Source organism: Gossypium arboreum, chromosome 7 (assembly GCF_025698485.1).
Source record: "Gossypium arboreum isolate Shixiya-1 chromosome 7, ASM2569848v2, whole genome shotgun sequence".
Classification (NCBI taxonomy): Eukaryota; Viridiplantae; Streptophyta; class Magnoliopsida; order Malvales; family Malvaceae; genus Gossypium; species Gossypium arboreum.
In genome coordinates this window covers 74,575,883-74,596,952 of record NC_069076.1, presented here as the reverse complement: position 1 = coordinate 74,596,952, position 21,070 = coordinate 74,575,883, and the positions used below count along the sequence as shown (strand labels likewise).

Below are 21,070 nucleotides of genomic sequence, written 5' to 3'. Positions count from 1 at the left end.
ATCGTCGGTTAACCTGACTAGCACTGGGTGCAAATATTGTTGGTTTATCCAACTAGAGCTGGGCTCACATTCATTACTGTCGATTAATCTGACTAACGCTGGGCGTAGCCTCTTCTGCGGATTATGGCTAGGCACCAGGTGCCACATTGTTAACTGATATTACGTTAAGTTAAATGAATTATTGAGAGATTAGAATTCTTATTTGGCTAAGTTAAAAATTTATATAAATGGAGATTGGGATTGTGTTTAGCTAAATAATGAAACTTATTATTGATAAATTGTTTTAATGTTACAGGTTAGATATATATATATATATATATATATATATATATATATATAGTAGAATTGGACTTGACATCCAGTGAGAATCCCGTCCTCAAAGTTGGTGACGTTTCTTCTTTTTTAGTTTTGGAATGTACCTAGAAGCAAATCTAATGATAGTGTTCTTTTGTTTAATGAACACTAGAGTACTAGTTTTTGTAAGTGTATATGATGGTAAATACTTGTTGACATTTTATACTATGTTAAAAATGATATTTGCTTAAATGAGTTGAATATGAACGATAGATGAAGAATGTGCATTTAACAAATTCAATGTTTTATGTGATAATGATACACGTTTTTAAGTCCAATTCTGAGTTGAATTGAATGCCTACTATATTATGGTCATATGCATATGGTTCGATTTAGGTTGGGATTAATTTGGGTGGGAAATAAGGCTTGGAAAATAGCCTATTTTTGTCCACACGGGCAGAGACACGGTCGTGTATCTCAGCCATGTGTGACACACGGCCATGCGCACGGGCGTGTGGTTTGGCTGTGTGTCCCCTGTATTTTAAAATATAGAAACAGAATGCTCAGGTAACCTCATTCGGGTAGAGACACGGGCGTGTGTCTCATCTATGTATGACACATGGCCTAGTACACGGGCGTGTAACTTGGCCGTGTAACCCTTGCACCTATTTGTGAATTTTACAATATCCACACGACCTGAGACACGGGCGTGTGTCTCAAGTCAGAGAGTTAGACGGGTGTGAACATTGGCTGGGACACGGCCGTATGCCTCACATCAAATGTCCACACGGCTTGAAACACAGGCGTGTCTCTTGGCTGTGTAAACCACAAGGTTTGGCCATACGGGCGTGTGTCCCCTATATCCTAGAATTTTTTTGTTGTTTTTCAAAAAATTTCTCGAGTAACCGATTTAGCCCCGAACTAATTTTAACGATTATTTTGGATCTCGAGGGCTTATATTAGAGACCATATTAATGTTTGTGAATGGTTTGTGATTGAATGAAAAATGTGCATGAGATGTTTGAGTGATTGAGTTATAAGTCTGGTAATGTTTTGTAACCCTGTTTCGACGACGGATACGGATTTAGGGCGTTACAATGCTCATGTGAGCCATGTAACAGGAAGCTTATCCGCATTAAATCAAGAAACTCATAAGAGTTTAAAACATGAAGCTCATTGAGCTTAACAGGTAACTCCGAAGAGTTATTATCAAGGAGCTCTGAATAGCCATTTAATAGGAAGCTCAAAAAGAGCCTATATCAAGACACTCATAAAGAGCTGCATTTGTACCCGCAATATATGCAAGATCACAACCGATTGTATAACAGGACGCTCACAAAGTGTTGCGGTATTTCGCAACATATGCAGGATCACTACCGATCAGGATGCTCATAGGAACCATATAACAGGAAGCTCGAGAGGGCTTATAATAGGATGCTCGTAAGAGCTATAGTGTGTCCGCAACATATACAGGACTACAACCAATTCAAGAAATCCTGTATCCATCAAATTTCATTATTTAAACGAGATTTAACATTTATCAAGCATTTCTGGAATTATGATTAATTTCATAAACATATTAATTTCACAATTCAAGATTCACATATATAATATTTCATTCAAACATGTAAATATATAGAATTTAGTTACACGAACTTACCTCGATAAACGTTCATATACAAGGATCTACTAATCTGATACTTTTTGTTTTCCTCAATCCAACTCCTACTGGGTCTATCCGGGTCTATATAAATGAATTTAACATCAATTTAATCCATTTCATACTTAATTCAATCCAATTCATATCTTAGGCAAAAGTACCATTTTGCCCCTATACTTTTCATTAATTCTAATTTCGTCCCTAGGCTCGGAAAATGAAATTCATGCAATTTAATCGTTATTCCAAGCCGAACCAAAATTTTCATACAACATTTACAGGAAATATATTTCATAAAAATCAGAAATTTTCCGTGAATTTTACATCTTTACAATTTAGCCCCTAAATCTCAATTTTATGAAAATTCACTTTACAAAAGTTGTTTATCTATCAACAACCTTTCAATTTCTACCACAAATTTCAAATTTTCAGCGTATTCATTCATGGAAAAATTTTGATACTTTGATAACTTTTCAAATTAATCCTAAAATAGATAGGTTAGATTGTTACGATATCAAAAATGTAAAAATAACTAAAAACGGGACAAGATTACTTACCTAATTAAGCTTGCTTGATTTTCTTTATCTCTCCTAGGGTTTCCATAGAATTTGGGGAAGAGGATGATATAAAAAGGTGTTATTTGATATTTATTTTATTTATCATCTTTTGTTTATTTCAATTTTCAATTTAGTCCTTTTCTTTTTCTAATTTTTCATGGATGAATCATCAAAAATATCTACTAACTTTTCTTAATGGTCTAGTTATCATATAAGAACCTCAAATTTTGAATTCCATAGCTATTTAATCCTTCTAGCTACTAGAATTCAACTTTTACACTTTATGCAATTTGGTCATTTCCTCCTAATTAAACACAAAATCGGTAAAATTATCTTGTCAAAATTTTCATGCGTTTTCCCTATCATGATGCAGATCATGCAATAATATTAAAATAAATTTTCTTTTGAACTCAGATTTGTGGTCCCGAAAACCACTGTTCCGATTTCATTGAAAATGGGCTGTTACATATTTACTTATAGTTTCCACCAAATTATTGGCTTGAAACCTTTAATATTGTATTGAAACTAGAAAGAAAATGAATGTAACTAAAATTTGTAATCATGAAAGTTTGATAAAATAATGTAGGCTCGTTTTTTATATTATCCCTTTTTTTAAGTTGAGATCCTAACGTGTTGTTTGTATGCTTTGGACAAAAATTGGAATAATATCACAAATGACCTCTCATAATTTTATCAAAATTTTAAGATAAATTCTTAAAAAAATGAAGAAATTAATAAAATCAATGCCATAATTACTTGTAGTACCCACTAAATTCTTGGCTTGAAACTTATAAATATTGTACTAAAACTAAAAAAGAAAAAACAATTGAAAGCAACTATCATGAAAATTTAATAAGATATTAGGACTATTAATTATATTTCTCAGTTTTATTTGAGCCCCAAAAATTTATATAGAAGTCGGCATCTCCTGGTCCCGACTTCAAACTTGGTTACTTCAATGTGGATTCAACTATTTCACTAATTAATTTACAACTCCGCTTATTTTACAAAGTAAACTTTTTAACTCATATATGAAAAAAAGCCGTAAATATATATTTATATATCTATGTGTTGTTGTCACAGGGATAGGCCTTTAGCCTCACAATTCGTAGGGCCTTAGATGATTTTTTCGACTTAAATGTGCCTACGTTAGCCTAACTTCCACAATGTGGTGTGATGATGATTCACTTAACTAACTAAAATCACAGCAAAGGCAAGCGCACTTATCGAATAGAAGTATAGTTATGGTGAGTTGGGAATATCGTATCCACGAGAACTAAAAGTACTAGTAATTACTATCTTTTTATTATCCAGCAGATAAATCGAAGGAATTGTTTTTAATATAAAATTATCTAAACTAATTATTAAGAGGCAACAGAGAATTAAGTAAGAAAATATTCGAATGAACCAATAAGAAAGACAATGCCCAGGAAAGAATCCACCTAGACTTCAGTTATTATTCTGAATCTGAATTAAACAATTTATTCACTTGCCTTGATCCGTAGAAATCTCTAAATTATATTAATATCTCTTTCGAGACTAAAAATAACTGACTCTAGGTTGATTAATTGAAACCTCTTTCTAATTAAAAACCCTATTGTCGCATTAACTCGATCTGAATTCCCCTGTTAAATTTGACTCTAATCTGGTAGATTTATGTCATCTTATTTCTAGGATTGCATGCAACTCTACTCAATTATGACAGATCTACACTTAAACAGGGACTTTTGCTCCACTAAAATAAGCGCATCAATCATGAATTAATATCCTAAAAACATTAAAATATAGAATAAGTACACATAATTGAGATCAAGAAATCAAGTATTTATCATGTAATTCAAAAATTAAATTACAAGATCCTTCATAGGTTTCATCTTCCCTAGGTATCTAGGGAATTTATTTCATACTTTGGAAGGAAAACATCTCAAAATTAGGAAAACAACAAAACATAAAGAAACCCAAAAACTTCTAGAGAAGTTGACTGGAGATCTTCAATCTTGAAGGAGATCCTGCTTCTGAGTTGATTCCGACGGCGTTCTTCGAGTAATTTCTTCATTCTTCTCTGCGTGCTCACTTAGATCATCTTCTAGTGTGTATTTATAGACTTTAGAATGCTCAGAAACCCTAAAAATTGGCTTTTTTTATGTGTCAGGGAAACAGGGTTCGAACTCGACACGGGTTGGCACATGGGTGTGTGCTATGCCCGTGTGGGAGTGCCCAAGCCGTGTGCTTCCTAAAAATAGCTTGTTTTGCCCTTTTTGGCTCGTTTTCTGCTATTTGTGCTCCCCTATGCTCTCTTAAGTATAGAAACATGAAATTAAAGATTAGGTGAATCAAATTCACTAAATTATATAATAAATCATCCAAAAACGCATCAAGAATGAGATTAAAACATGTTACTTTAATGGTTTATCAAATATTCCCACACTTAAGCGTTTGCTTGTCCTCAAGAAAAATCCTTAACTCACAATTAAAAGTAAACTTTCTCAATTCATAATTCTCATCAATAATGTTTTGTCTTAATTCACAAATAATCACACACTTATAATTTAACTAAAAGAGCATTAAAGATCCAAACAATCCAAGTCAAAAATTTTAAAGCATGAAAACATAGGTATTTCCCTTTATCTAAGTAATTACCTTTAATCCAAAACCGACAAGAATTGACATCCTCACTAAATATTCACTCAAATCACTCAAAGTGTTTAAGGTTCAAAAATTAGCACTCAATAGTCAAACATGAAAAGTCATTACTATATGCTTGCATGAAAATCAAATCTCGACCACTATAAACTGAGATGATACATAAATCAAAAGGTCTTGAAGAGGTTGTAATGGGGCTTGGGTTAAAGGTGTGGATAAAGGCTGAAAAAGAAGGTTAGAATCGAGATCGAATTGGTAAATTGTCAAACTAGAAAAATAAACTAATGCTTAATAGTAACATCAATTGAAAACTTATCAAGAATAACGTGAGCCTCTTTTCAAAATATGAAATTAATTGTGTAAGCTCAAATAACATAGAACTAGTAGTAATCAACATATATGTATTTTTTTCATTTTTTAATAACAATGGATAATAAGAGATAATTTAACAACTGAAATAAAAGAACATAGTTAGGTAGCTGACCAAATCAAATCTCGATAAAAAGGGAGTCAATAAAACGAGAACAAGTCTTAACGAATCAAAAATGAGTTATAGGTTAATATTATTGGGTAAATCAAGAAACAGTTTGTTAGGCTCAAAAGGGTTCACTAAGGGTCAGTTATGAAGGTAGGCTTTATGGGATAAGTTGGTTAAAACCTAAGTGCCTTTATCATCTCAGTATATCAAATCAAAGGTGTGGCCTTGACATGCATAATTGAAGGAAGTTCTAGAATAACCAATCAATATTAATACACTCATAACCAATAATAAAGTGAGCAAGAAAAGAGTATGCTCTAAATGCTCAAAATCTCAAAAAAAAATATGGTTTTTGATGTCAATCTTGCAAATCTCAAACTTCAAGGTAATACCTCAATTCAGGGAAACAACCTAGCAATTTTTAATTCTAAAAATAGACTTATCATGCTTTATTCTCTCATGTCTTAAAGTTTAAATAATCAATGCGCAATTACCTATAAAATTAATCTAAAACACATCAATAGAAATTATAAATCAATAAAAAATCATTCTAATAGTAATATGAGAAAATTACTTGAACACAAGACATAATTCAGAGATTTTATAATAATCATATGAATAACCTCCCCACACTTAAGATGTACATTGTCCTAAATGTACAAAAATAGATAATCATAATAGAAACAAAAATATCATAAGAGAGGGAGAGAATTGAAACTACCTTGAATATTGGATGAAATGCCCAGAATAGTAAAAAGTGAAATTGTAGATAAATGTAGATATAGTGCATGATTCTGAGCAACTAATAAGAAAATAAACACAATGTTGGAGAAGATTAAAAGGTTACTTGATTAGAAACAACCATAATAATTAAAAAACATATAGTTCAAAATATTAAAACAAAAGAAGTCTGAAAACATAACAATAACCATAAAAATGGAAATAAAACTAAAAAAAATAAAAATAAATGATAAATGGACTCAATGGTCCTCATCATTAGACGCATCAACATCGTGAGTCGTTGGCGCTGGAGGAGCAATATGGAAATGCTGACAAATCTGCTGCAATATTGCATCAATACTATCGAACCTTTGAACACAATACTGACGGAAGCTAGTGAACTCCTTGGTGGATACTCCTTGGAAGCTAGCAATAGAAGGAACATGTTAGTGATTCGAAGGTGGAGGCTGTGGTGGGTCCTCGTAATAGGGAGGAACATCTTTAGTGAAATCCTTGGGGTCATTCTGATCGTCAGAATGAAACAATCTGTACTGAGAAAGATTCACTCCATGACGTCGCTTGATCATTCTTATGTGTATCATGCTTGAGATGCCCTGTGGAGACATCTGACCGACAAGTATGCGTGTAGAGGGCTGCTCCACTGTGTCTAGGAGACCAGAGTGTCGAGCAAGGTGAGTCACATAAGGGCCTAAGCAGATAGGGCCCTTCCTGTGGCGGTTAGTCTGATGGCGGAAGGCTAGAGCAATGAAGTATGCCAAATCAAATATATTCTCATGCGGCATGCTCCATAAAAAGTAAGCGCCATGAGTGCTAATGACTCCGGTGCTCTCTCTTCGACTTGTCAAAGTGTGAGCTAAAAGTGAGTCATATGGTATCTGATTAAATGTAAGATTGAGTAATGTAATGGCGAATGATGGGTATGCCGATGAAGTCGAAGGAAGTCCTCAGTGCTCATAAAGTCGTCTGTGTAAAGTCCCATGGCAGCACCGAACTCGGGGACACTTATGTGGCGCACCAAACCACCAAGTCGAAAAGTGATGGTGCCGAGTTTGTCATGAACTGTCATGACTTGCTGTACTAGAAATGTCAAGCAAAACTTCAATGTCAGCTCCATGTATGTGGGTTCGACGATGTCAAAGAACCTATCCTACGGAGCTGTGGCGATAATGGCGCGCACGTCATCAGCAAGTCGGACCTGTTCCAACGCGTCCTAATGCATGATATTTTTAACAGGTTTTAAAAATTTATAAATGAATCGTTCTTGAGACTAACTTATTATCACGATTAAGGCAAGTGTACCTATCAAACAGTAGTATAGTTCAGCAAAACCGGATTGTCGAACCCAAAGGAACTACGAGTACTAGTATTTACTTCCTTTTTATTATCTAGCCTAAAAATCAAGAGGTTTGGTTATCTAAACTAATTACTAAACTAAAAATGAACAGAAAGAAAATTTGGGAAAATAATTTTGGGAAAATTCGATTGATTAAGATAATACCTAAAGAAAAATCCACCTAGACTTTACTTGTTATTTGACTCTGAATCAGACGATTTATTCATTTGACTTGATCCATAGAAATCCCTAAGTTATATTATTATCTCTCTCAAGACTAATAATGTCTAACCCTTTGAATAATTGAAATCTCTTTCTAATTAACAACCTAGAATTACATTAGTTCGATTTATGGATTCCCTTATTAGGTTTCCCCTAATCCGACAAAATCTTATCACCCTATCTCTAGACGTGTAATCAACTCCACTTAATTATGAAAAATTTACTTTTAGACAGGGTCTATTCCTCCTCTTAATAAGAGCTTAACTTGAATCAATATCCTAGAATATCAAAATAAGAATTAATAACACATAATTAAGAATAAGTCAAATATTTATCATACAATTCAGATAATAATAACAAGATCCGTCTTAGGTTTCATTCCCCTTAGGTATTTAGGGGGTTTAGTTCATAATTGTAAAAGAAAACATCTCAAAAGCATAAAGATAACAAAACATAAGAAAACCCAAAACTCTTGAAGGAACTTGAAGGGAGATCTTCAGTCTTGATGATGAATCCGGCTTCAGAAATGGATCAATCGGCTTTCCTTGAGTAATTCCTTACTTCCTACTCTGCGTCCCCATCTTAAGTGCCTCATCAGGTGTTTAAATAGGCTTTTGGATGCCTAAGAGCACTAAAAATTGGCCTTTTCCGAATAGGACTATACTTGGGCTCGGCAGGAACACACCCGTGTGCGATTGCTCTAGCCCATGGTCAAGGCTATTGAATAGGCAGGGACGTGTAGTCTACCCGTGCAAGTCGTGCTTCAATCCTGCCAAATGGACACGACCGTGTGAGAAAGTCCAGGCAGTGTTGATTTCCCACGTGGGTCCATTTTTTCTGTTTTCGGCCTGTTTCTTGCTCTTTTTACTCTCCTATGCTCACTTAAGTATAAAACATGAAATTAAAGGATTAGGAGCATCGAATTCACCAATTCTAAGGAGAAACCATCCATAAATGTGCTAAGCATGGGATAAAAATATGTATAAATTACGGTTTATCATGACCCAATTAATGCAGCGACTTAGGCCGAGTGGACGCACTCGTAAGAGCTGATATAAATCCTCCTGGGGGCCTATCGCGAATCAAAAGTAGGGGTAGCAGACCTCGGTGGAATCACCCGAGAAGGAAGTCTCACAAGGGCCCTTCTACTTTTTCGAAGCGGGAATAACGGTCTTGGTCTTGCCACGTGTGTTCATCATAGTAGGCCTGAAAATAGAAAAATTCAAGAATAATAAATAAAGCCTCACCAAATAATCAAACACAGGTTTGAGAATAAAGAATCCAAACAAGAATTTAGTCCTCATGTAATATGTATGAATACTTAGTAAGGCCAGAACTGGAATAAGAGAAAACTAGATGATAATAGAAAGGAAAATAAAAATATGAGTAGAATATTAATACCAATAATAATATTAATAATGATGATGCAAAATAATAAGACAAATAGCATATAATAAAACAACTAATCTAAAAATAAATAGATGAATACAAATAACATAGCTAAATAATTAATCAATAAGAAGAATAAGAAAGTAAAATAAAACCCGAATAATAATAATAATAATCATAGAAACAAGTAAAAATAATCAAAGAAAAAAAATGGGAATAAGGATAAGAATAACAAGTAACACATAAATATTAATAAATAATAATCATAATAATGAAAACAGAGGGTAAAAGTGTTTGACTGACGATGATAGGGTCGTGACCGGAGGTGTGTGGGTGGTGAAACGGTCAGAGGTAGAGGGAAAAGAAAAGGAAAGAAAGAGAGGATGGGCGGTTAGGGGTTGTTCAAGAAGGTGAAGTGGCAATTTTGGAAAGGAGGAAAAGGGAGTGGGAAAGGAGGGGGTCGGGGTCAAAGGGAAGAGGGAGGCTGGATGGGTCGTGCGGGGTTAGGGGAGAGGGAAAGGGTTGGTGAGAGCGTGAGGGAGTGAGGGCGACGGTGCGGGGCTGGGGAAGAGAGGTAGTTGGGTTGTGGGTAGATCAAGGAGGAGAAGGTGCGGCAAAGGTGGGGCGACAAAAATGGCGTGGGACTGGTTGGTGGCTCTATCTCACTTTTTCGCGGAGTTTTCTACAAAGAATGTTGAGCCACAAGGTTACTCGTATTAACAGAATTCGTATAATCAACTTGATCATTAGATATCTTAGCAGAAACACAAGCTTGGATTTTAATCGTGTCATCTCCTACACGAAGTATGAGTTCACCTGTACCAACATCAATAATCGTTCTGGCAGCTGCTAAAAAGGGTCGTCCTAAAATTAAAGGTACATCACTATCCTTATCCATGTCTAAAAAACAATGTCGATTGAGAATATGAATTTATCAATTTTAACAAGAACGTCTTCAACAATACCCTAGGAAATCTAATAGTTCTATTTTCCAATTAAATACTCATCCTAATTTTTTGGGGTTTCCCAAGAACTAATTGCTTAAAAATTTTGTAGGACATGACATTAGTACTCGCCCCTAAATCAGCTAAAGCATTATTAACATTTAAACTACCAATTAAACAAGGAATAGTAAAACTCCTTGAATCTTTCAATTTGTTGGGTAGTTTATTCTGCAAGATAGCTGAGCAAACTATGTTTAGCTCCACATGCGACAAATCATCTAACTTCCGATTGTTTGCCAAAAGCTCCTTTAAGAATTTAACTGAATTGGGAATCTGCGAAAGAGCTTCAATAAACGATAAGTTAATATGCAAATTTTTCAAAAGTTTAAGAAATTTACCAAATTGTTCATTTGTGTGGTCTTTCTTTGTCGCATTTGGATATAGCACACGAGGTTTATACTTTTTACTTACCGATTTTTGTACATTGTGACTCACCTCAACCTTACCTTGACTTACCACATTTTTTTGCCTTAGTTCTGGTTTTGGTTCAACTAACCCTTCATCTCAAACTGTAATTGCATGAAGTTGGTCTGTTGGGTTAGTTTTGGTGTTGCTAGGCAAGCTACCTTGTGGTCTTTCTAAAATCACTTAGCAAGTTGACTATTTGGTTCTCAAGCCTTTGAATTGACGCTTGTTGATTTTTAAGCGCTATTTCAGTGTTTTGGAAACAGATTTCTGACACCGACATGAATTTTTTCAATATCTCCATAAGGTTCGGCTTCTTCTCTTGTAGGTAAAGTTGTTGTTGGAAGCCTGGAGGAGGTTGTGGTCTCTGATTTCTTTGACCACCCCAAGAGAAATTGGGATGGTTCCTCCAACCTGCATTATAAGTGTTACTATAGGGATTATTTTGAGGTCTAGAATTATTATCCATATAGTTGACTTGTTTATTCTCTGTGCTACGATTGTAGGATAGGCATTCTGGATTGTTCATCCCTCTTCCATGTGTATCACACTCCATCACCAGATGTACCTGCATAGAACCATATAAACCATCAATCTTTTTACTCAAAAGTTCTACTTGATTCGATAACATGGTGACCATATCAACGTTAAAAACACTGGCTGCTTTCATCGACTTTGTTATCATGACTTGGTACTGATATTTATTCAATGACATCTCCTCTGTAAACTCATAAGGCGCTTAAGGTGTTTTATTATTCAGAGTCCCACCGGCGGCTACATCGATCAATTACCTAGTTGAGAGGTTCAAACCGTTGTAGAAAGTTTGAACCTGTAGCCATAGAGGTAACCCATGGTGAAGGCATCTTCTCAATAAATCTTTATAACTCTCCCATGCATCATAGAGTGTCCCTAAATCCATTTGTACGAAGGAAGAGATATCATTCCTCAGCTTGGCTATCTTAGTTGATGGAAAATATTTCAGCAAAAATTTCTCGGTCATTTGATCCCATGTAGTGATAGAACCTCGTGGTAGGGAGTTCAACCATTATTTAGCCTTATTTTTCAACGAGAAGGGAAATAATCAAAGGCGAATGACATCGTCAGAAACACCATTAATCTTGAAAGTTTCACAAAATTTCAGAAAGTTGGCCAAATGAGTATTTGGATCTTCATCTTGCAAACCATCAAAGTGAACAAATTGTTGGATCATTTGAATAATATTCGGCTTCAGTTCAAAGTTATTTGCAGCAATAGTAGGTCTTATAATACTCGATTTAGCACCAGTTAAAGAGGGTTTGGCATAATCGTACATAGTACGAGAAGCAGGATTTGCGGCAACCACAGGAAGTAGCTGATTATTATGATTATCAGCCATCTCCTCAGTAATAATAACATCCTCTTGCTCTTCCACTGTATTCTGTCGGCTTTGCCTTTGCTTCTCTATGGTTTCTGCGAGCTGTACTTCCAATTTTGTTGTCAAATAAAAGTGGGTTCGACGGGTTTCTTCTAGTCATAAACTAAAAGAGCCTGTCAGAAACAAATAAACAAAAAATTAGAGAATCTGAATTAAAAATAAAAATAAAATGCAATAAAAATAAAAATGGCTAAAGTAGTAAAAATTAAGTGTTCCTAATATTTTAGTCCGTGGCAACGGTGCCAAAAACTTGATGATGATTCACTTAACTAACTAAAATCACGACAAAGGCAAGCGCACCTATCGAATAGTAGTATAGTTATAGTGAGTCAGAAATATCGTATCCACGAGGACTAAAAGTACTAGTAATTATTATATTTTTATTATCCAGTCGATAAATTGAAGGAATTATTTTTAATCTAAAATTATCTAAACTAATTATTAAGACGCAATAGAGAATTAAGTAATAAAATATTCAAATGAACTAATGAGAAAGACAATACCCAGGAAAGAATCCACCTAGACTTCACTTATTATTCTGAATATGAATTAAACAATTTGTTCACTTGCCTTGATCCATAGAAATCCCTAAATTATATTAATATCTCTTTCGAGAGTAAAAATATCTGACTCTAGGTTGATTAATTGAAAATTTTTTTTAATTAAAACCCCTATTGTCGCATTAACTCGATCTATAGATTCCCCTATTAAATTTGACTCTAATCTGGTAGATTTATGTCGTCTTATTTCTAGGATTGCATGCAACTCTACTCAATTATGCCAAATCTCTGAAATAAGCACATCAATCATGAATTAATATCCTGAAAACATTAAAACATGGAATAAGTACACATAATTGAGATAAAAAAAATCAAGTATTTGTCACTTAATTCAGAAATTAAATAATAAGCTCCATCATAGGTTTCATCTTCCCTAGGTATCTAAGGAATTTAGTTCATGCTTTGGAAGGAAAACAAAAAAAAAACATAAAGAAACCCAAAAACTTCAAATGAAGTTGACTGGAGATCTTCAATCTTAAAGGAGATCCTACTTCTGAGTTGATTTTGACGGCATTCTTCGAGTAATTTCTTCATTCTTCTTTGCATGCTCACTTAGATCCTTTTCTAGTGTGTATTTATAACTTTAGAATGCTCAAAAACACTAAAAATTGGCTTTTTTCAAGTGTTAGGGAAACAGGGTTCGAAATCGACACGGGCTAGCACATAGGCATGTGGCCAGCCCGTGTGGGAGTGCCTAGGCTGTGTGGTTCCTGAAAATAGCTTGTTTTGTCTGATTTTGGCCCGTTTTTCGCTACTTTTTCTCCTTTATGCTCTCCTAAGTATAGAAACATGAAATTAAAGGATTAGGAGCATCAAATTCACTAAATTATATAATAAATCATCCAAAAACGCATCAAGAATGGGATTAAAACATGTTACTTTAATGGTTTATCATGGTGATTCTCGTAGAATTTCTCTAAGGCACCAATTTATATAGAGAAAGCAGCACAAGCCAAAAAAAAGATCAAAAGAACAGAATGTCACATAAAAATAATGCACGAGAGGTGTTTGAGTAAACACTATCAATTGTATTCACTTTTAAAGAATACATGATACGATGGATGATTTACAACTAAGGTGGAGATTTTCTATTCATAATCGAGCTCCCCAAAATCTTCTAAGATTAGTTTCTCTATTTATCAAATATGATTCCCTTCAATCTTCTAAGATTAGTTTTCTTATTTACCAAGGTAGCCTAAATTTCCATATTTTCTTCATTGGACCACCTAGGCTTCAAATAGACAGCCTATTCATTAGTTTTTTTGAATTGGGTCAGTTGTTGTGGGTTAAATGATACCCATCTAACTGATAGACCTCCATAGGATGCATTTTGTGCGATGGTCACAAACTTTGCACCTTGTCCCATGACATGCTCCCCCACCCATTCTTGTAATACTCTGGTAGTACTCTTGGTATGACACTGACTTAATTTGCCTTGGAATTTTCTCGATGCCTTAGCTCATTCCCAACTGGTTTCCCTATCGAGTCATCCCACCCTTCAAAACTTTTTCCTTGACTTCTGTCACCTCTTACCTTTATTCATTCTACTCGTTGGTACCTCTTGTTAGCAAAAATCCATCACTCTATCTTGCCCCAATTCTTACTTGCCTCGATTCAGATCCTCTTGATCTACATAACTAGGCTTCAGTGTACCTACAACCCCATAGTTTCCTTACTTCAAAACTTTGAAACGGTCCTTATATTCTTGCCAAGCCAACAGTAATTCAAAATGTAAAACACTACCACAATGTTTGAGATTTACCTCGCTCGCAGGATTTACTCGTCTTAACTATCCAGTTTGCATCACTACTTTTCCTTCAAAGTCTGACGCACAACCCACCTCTTTCATAGGTGGTAGCTCCAATGATGACTCTATAGGCCTTATATCGGTTTCATGCCCCACTAGTATTTCTAAAGGGGATTCATTAGCAGTCTGATCTACCGAGTAAATGTTCCTCCTATATGAAACATCCTCCGCTAGTTGGATTACTAACAACACCTTGGTCCCAACCTTAATATCTCGATTTACCCACACAACAATTCGTGATAATGGACCATCAACGATAAGAATTTGATCGTCCCAAGAAAAAAGAACCGCCTTAATCCATTCTATTTGCCGATTTGTAGCTCCACGTCTTGAGCTACTCCCACAGTTAGGGCCTTCTCAAAATTTACCGTCTTGATCTTCTTATTCAATTTCCTAATCGAGAGACCAAGTTTCATCGTAGCTTTTTTCAATATGAAGAAGTTTGATGCTCCCATATCAACAAAGAAAGAATTCACCTAGACTTCATTTGTAACTCTCAATCTAAAATACGCAATTTATTTACTTAGTATCTTGATCCGTAGAAATCCTTAAATTATGCTAATATTTTTTTTTCGAGAGTAAGAGCAACTGACTCTAGGTTGATTAATTGAATTTTTTTTCTAATTAAAACCCCTGTTATCGCATTAACTCATTTATGGATTCCCTTATCAGATTTGGCTTTAATTTGGTAGATTTATGTCATCCTATTTATAGGGTTGCATACAAGTCCACTCAATTACTCAAGATCTACTTTTAAATAGGGTCTATTCATCATCTGATTTAAGCACATCGAACATGGATTAATAATCTAGAAATATAAAACCAAGAATTAGGCACACATAATTGAGAATAATATCTAAATATTTATTGCATAAAATAAAAATCAAATGATAGGATCCATCATAGGGTTCATTTCCCTAAGTATTTAGAAAATTAGATCATGCTTGCAAATAAAAACATCTAAGAGACAATATAATTAAAAGAAATCTACTTCAAAATCGACTTTAATGGTTAGTTTTGAGTTGTTTTCTTGAATATTCTATGACGGTTCTCTCATATTTTCTTATGTTAGTCATATATATGTCTTAAAATGCCCAAAAAATCTAAAAATTGCGTTTTCCCACGGTTCAGAGTGCCAATTAACAAAATTGACAAGGCTTGCCACATGGCCGTGTGGCTGCCACATGGGGCTCACACGGCCGTGTGGAAGGGGTCAGCCTGTGTGACTCCTGTACCTTGCTCCAATTTTTTGATTTTCACTCGTTTTTCACTTCTTTTGCTCCCAAATGCTACTAAGTATAAAAACATGAATTTAAAGGATTAAGAGCATAAAACTCACCATTTACATTGAATAATCACCCAAAAATACATTAAGAATAAGATTAAAACATTTTACTTTTAGCACTTATTAGACAATCTAAAAGAATAACATGTATTAGTAGTTGTGTAACACCCCACACCCAACCCGGTCCTTAGATTCAAATGCGTGACGTCACATTACGTTGCCAGAGCAACTCAAACTATCACAACAAAAATACATTAAGTTTAATGTAAAATTTTCCATATAATTCAAATTAATCATCATTCATAATCACATACTTACATTGGAGACATTGTTCAACTTCGTTTAACATGTTTCAGGGGTACTCGAGGTTAAATATGTTTGTTAGGACTCGATCAATACTTAAATAGAGGTTTCGTGACATTGACCAAAGTGTCTCAAGACCAACAAACCAACTGCCTAAAATAAGCATTGTAACACCCCCGATACTTGATCCGATTGTCGGGTCCAAGCTACAAGGTGTCACATTCATTGCCAGAGCAACTACAATCAACAATATAAAATTCAACGTCGTTATACAATCAAATACAAGTAAATCAAGTACTTTAAACATTGCATTATCATTTTCTAGTCTTATACGAGTTTATGAAAGCTCTTTTGTTAATCTGAGGTCGAAATGGATCAATTTGATAATATTAAAAAACTTTAAATTGACATCATGACTTCGACAATTTTCTTGTCGTGACATGAATCTTTGATTAGGGTTCTTTGTGACTTCGGGCTACATTGTCGTAACTTGAACCCTGCTCTGTTTCTCATCGCGACGTCAGTGGTTTGTCGTCACGACGTGACAACATGTTCCTTCAAAAATTAGCTTGTTACAAGTTGGGTGACCTGAAAACACACACCCACACACACACACACACACATACTTATAGTCTAATGCAACAAAAACATCAACTTACAAAATGATACCAAATGAAAATGTGCCAAAATGATAGACTTCAAAAACATTACTTATCAAAACTAATTTCAATCATTTATACTCCAAAAACCAAACAAAAATGCATTCAAATACATAATCTTTAACTTTAAGACTCCAGACCAACCATATGAACATACCCAAACATAATTTCTAAACATTTGCATAAGATCATGTCATGTACAACTTAACCATTTGAAACATTTAACTAAAAGTCCCTAGATACGTGACACAAGACCAAAACGAAATGCACCTCCAGACTTTGTTGAGTCGAAAACGAAAAACTGGATGTTGATTTCACTTCTCGGGGTTTTGAGAAATACTTGCACTTACACACGGAACAGACAATCGCACGCTGAGCAATAAAGCTTAGTTGTACTTTCATGATATAAGATAATATAGCATAAAGTAACATTTATAACATGCTATTATACTTATAATCTCAATACCTACTAATACATATTATATATTGTAACATAAATATATAATCAATTACGGTATACAATTATCAAGGTAAACTAATTCAACTATTATGAAAAAAAAAAGAATCAAATCCACTCACATATACCAAAACCAATTCAACTATCATGGAAAAAGAATGAAAAAAAATCTTCTACTTTTTCTATTTGTACTTTTACTGTTGTTAAATGAATTGTTGTATTGCTTTTCGTATTGCCATTTCTTAAAAGAATTAATAATTCATCCTCTCTGAGCCCTCTCTATAAATGATAAAATTTTGTGCTCAAGCTAAGCCACTTGTATTACCAATAAAAAAGTTGAAGCTAAGCCTCTCCATGTACTCGTATTTACTTCGTTTCCTTTTCACTGTTGAGATAAAATGGAATCTGGGAACGAGCTCAAATGGAGAAAGCAAGATCTCAAACCGATTGATACGTCGAGAAGATCATCATCAAGCAAAAGAGAAGAGAAAGTGGAAGAAGAGGAGAATAAGAATAGCCAAAAAACAGGTGAAGAAGAGCCACTGAGCCCTTCATCTCGTTTGTTTCATGAATCAAACTTCAACATCTATGTTATAGCCATCATGGGGTGCAAGACTAGAATTTACCCAGACGTTTTCAAAGCTAACTTGAGCCATACTTCGCTTAGGCACCCTCGTTTCTCTAGTTTGCAAGTACCACAGACTCGACTTCATATTCAACTTTCTTCATTTATTGGGTACTTCAAAAATGTTTGCTTTACTTGTTTCTCCTTCTCTGTATTGAAAATGTCAGGTGATGGATGAGAGAAACAAGGGAGAAATGAAATGGGTCTGAACTCAAGTGGATTTGGAAAAACATGTGATTGTTCCAAAGCTTGACCCAAACATTTATTCACCCGAAAATTTTTTCGAGGATTACATTTACAACCTGAGCAAAACCAGCATTGACAAATCGCAGCCTCTTTGGGACCTCCATTTGCTCAACTTAAGAACCTCAGAATCCGAGGCCATTGGTGTTTTCAGGGTCCAAAACTCCCTTGGCGATGGCACTTCTCTCATGTCTCTTCTCCTCGCTTGTACTCGCCAAATGAATGATCCTCTGGCTTTACCAACTGTTCCAATCAAGAAGCAAGAAAAGAAGAATGACCATATATGGTTTTGGAGAACTACGTCCATGTTTTGGTCTTCTTTTCGGGTGTTTTTGAATACTGTGGTTGATGTTTTCATGTTTATTGCCACCGCATTGTTCTTGAAAGACACTCAGAATCCTCTCAAGGGTCCATCGAGAGCTAAATTCGCTCGTTGAATTGTTTATAGAACAGTTAGCTTGGATGACATCAAGTTGGTCAAGAATGCAATGAACACTGTAAGTCCATGCGTTGCATTAGGAAAAAAAACTCAGTTACTGCAGAAGAATTTTTTTTAAGAAAAATTCAATTTGCAGACCATCAACGATGTTGCTTTGGGGATAACACAGGCTGGTCTGTCCCGCTATATCAACAAAATATATGGTAAGATTTCTTACTAGCATATAGTTTATGGCTGAAACGAGAAACATTGATTTTTTCCTTCATTTGTTAATTAGGTGGGAATAACAAAGATGAGGGAGCAATAGAAATGGATAATCTTCCAAAGAAAATTCACCTCCGATCAACTTTGCTCATCAACATAAGACCATCTGCAGGAATCCAGGTTAGTTGTTTTCCCTCAAAATAATTTTATATTTGCTCCCTAATCTCTTAAATGATCTGAACTAAACATGTTGAATGCATGCATGGTAGCCTTTAGCTGATATGATGGAGAAGGATGCTAAAGCAAAGTGGGGCAACTGGATTGGTTATGTTCTCCTCCTTTTCACCATTGCGATAAGGGATGATCCATTAGATTATGTTCGTGATGCTAAGGCCACAATAGACAGAAAGAAACGCTCCCTTGAAGCTATATTCACTTTCTGTTGAAGTTGTCCTGCATACCGCATTTACATCACATGAAGTATGAAGAAGCAGATCAAGCGCACTTACAGCACATGAAGGGTCAGTTCTTCATTGCTTTTCAAAAACATTTCTGGCTTCAAAAGCACTTCTGGAAGAAAAGCTGTGCAGAACAAGTTACTTTTAGCTGAAATTTTTAGCTTTTCAGAAGTACTTTTCAAAAGCACTTCTGAAAAGGAGAAGCTAAAATTTTTAGCTTTTCCTCTTCCAAAAGCACTTTTAGTGATTAATTACTTTTTCACCCCTCAAATAATATAGTACTTTCCGTTTTTTTCTTGATACTTAATTACAAATATGTTAAAATCATTAATTAAAAATAAAAAATATTTTTAAAAATACTAATTACAAATATTTAATAGTTATATTTAAATATTTAAAATATAGTATATATATTCTAATTAAATTTTATAAATAATTAATATTTATTGCTTAAAATATTTAAAATTTATATTTTATATATTAAAATATTAATAAGAAGTTATAATAAATTTTTATATTCTTACTAAAATATAATAATATTAACTAATTTAAATATTATTTAAATGTATATTTGTTACTTGATAATAACATGTCTAAAATAGACATTTTATTTCTCAAAAGTACTTTTTGACAGCAATGCTAAACATTCAAATTTTAAACTAAACTTTTCAAAAGCACTTCTCAAAAGCACTTTTCCACAGCACTTCTCAAAAGCACTTTTCAAAAGTAACGAAGAACTGGCCCGAAGTATGCGTGCAGCTGCTGAAACACAATACTACTGTTGTATTTCATTTCGTTTTGTTACATTAAATATTGCTTTGTAATTTAGTCAGATTTGAACTAAGTTGATATTGTTTTGAAGTAATTAGGTACTGATGGATTGATAAATCAGTATATCTTCGTGTGCAAACAATGTTTTCATAAGTTCCAGTGATAGTAAGTAATGTTAGGTGACAATCTGTTTTGACTTGACCAGAATGAAATCATTTTGAGAATTTCATCCAAACCTCTCTCTTCTTTTTTTCCTTTTTTTTTTTTTTTGTTTTTCCTTTTTTTGCTCTCCAAGCCCGATTCTGTTTATTTTCACCAGCAAACATACAGCATTGTTGCTCAAATTTCTGTTAACCTTCATTCATCACTGTCCAAATCCCAACACTTTCTCCATTGCTGAGTTAGCTCTAAGCTTTTTGGCGTTAAGGTCAATCTCAATCTTTCTAATTATTCTTTAGTCTTAGCTACTTCACTGATTTGTCCAATGCTGAAAACAGACGGCAACTGCTTTGTCCCATAGAATTTTGTCTCGTACAACAGTGTGCTCCTCGAATCTTGTTGGACCACTTGAGGAAATAGGGTTTTACGGTCATCCCATGGCTTTCCTTGCACCTAGCTCTTCTGGTTTACTCCATGTAAGTGTTTCATTCGAGAGCAGCTACAATGTCGTCCAGTTGATGTTGATGGGTCGATTAATCAGATAATAGCACATGGACAATATCATATGGTATATCGGAAGATGTGTGCCACGTGCCATCCAACATGTTTCATAACATCACCATGTCATATCTAATCTTTAATTTTAATGGTTAGGTGAACAAAACTTTTATATTATTAATGTTAGTGTTGATAATTAATTTTAATATGCGATCAAGTTCAATTTTGAACTATTAATAGTGTTACCTATCTTCACTATCAAATTATACTAAAGAACTAAATTTAAACTCAAACATAATGAAAAGATTAAAACTATTATTTTTCTTTTTGGTGATGAAAGAATAGTAACAAGTGCTAATTTATGGCAATTACTAGTGTCACGGATTAACAATATAGTGCCCATAAAAAATAATTTTTTTAAATATTGATGTAACTAATGGTTGAGGAGAGAGGTGTCACCGATTA

At 34.4% G+C, this 21,070-nt stretch overlaps 1 non-coding gene and 1 pseudogene across 1 annotated transcript; both read left to right on the top strand.

The window, feature by feature from the left end:
• Positions 1-11,568: 11,568 nt before the first annotated feature.
• On the top strand, positions 11,569-11,675 carry LOC128296233 (small nucleolar RNA R71). Its single transcript, XR_008286782.1, has one exon. It is a non-coding gene; the product is annotated as a small nucleolar RNA R71 (small nucleolar RNA).
• Positions 11,676-17,501: 5,826 nt separating this feature from the next.
• Positions 17,502-19,499, top strand: LOC108462816 (wax ester synthase/diacylglycerol acyltransferase 5-like; annotated as a pseudogene).
• Positions 19,500-21,070: the final 1,571 nt, after the last annotated feature.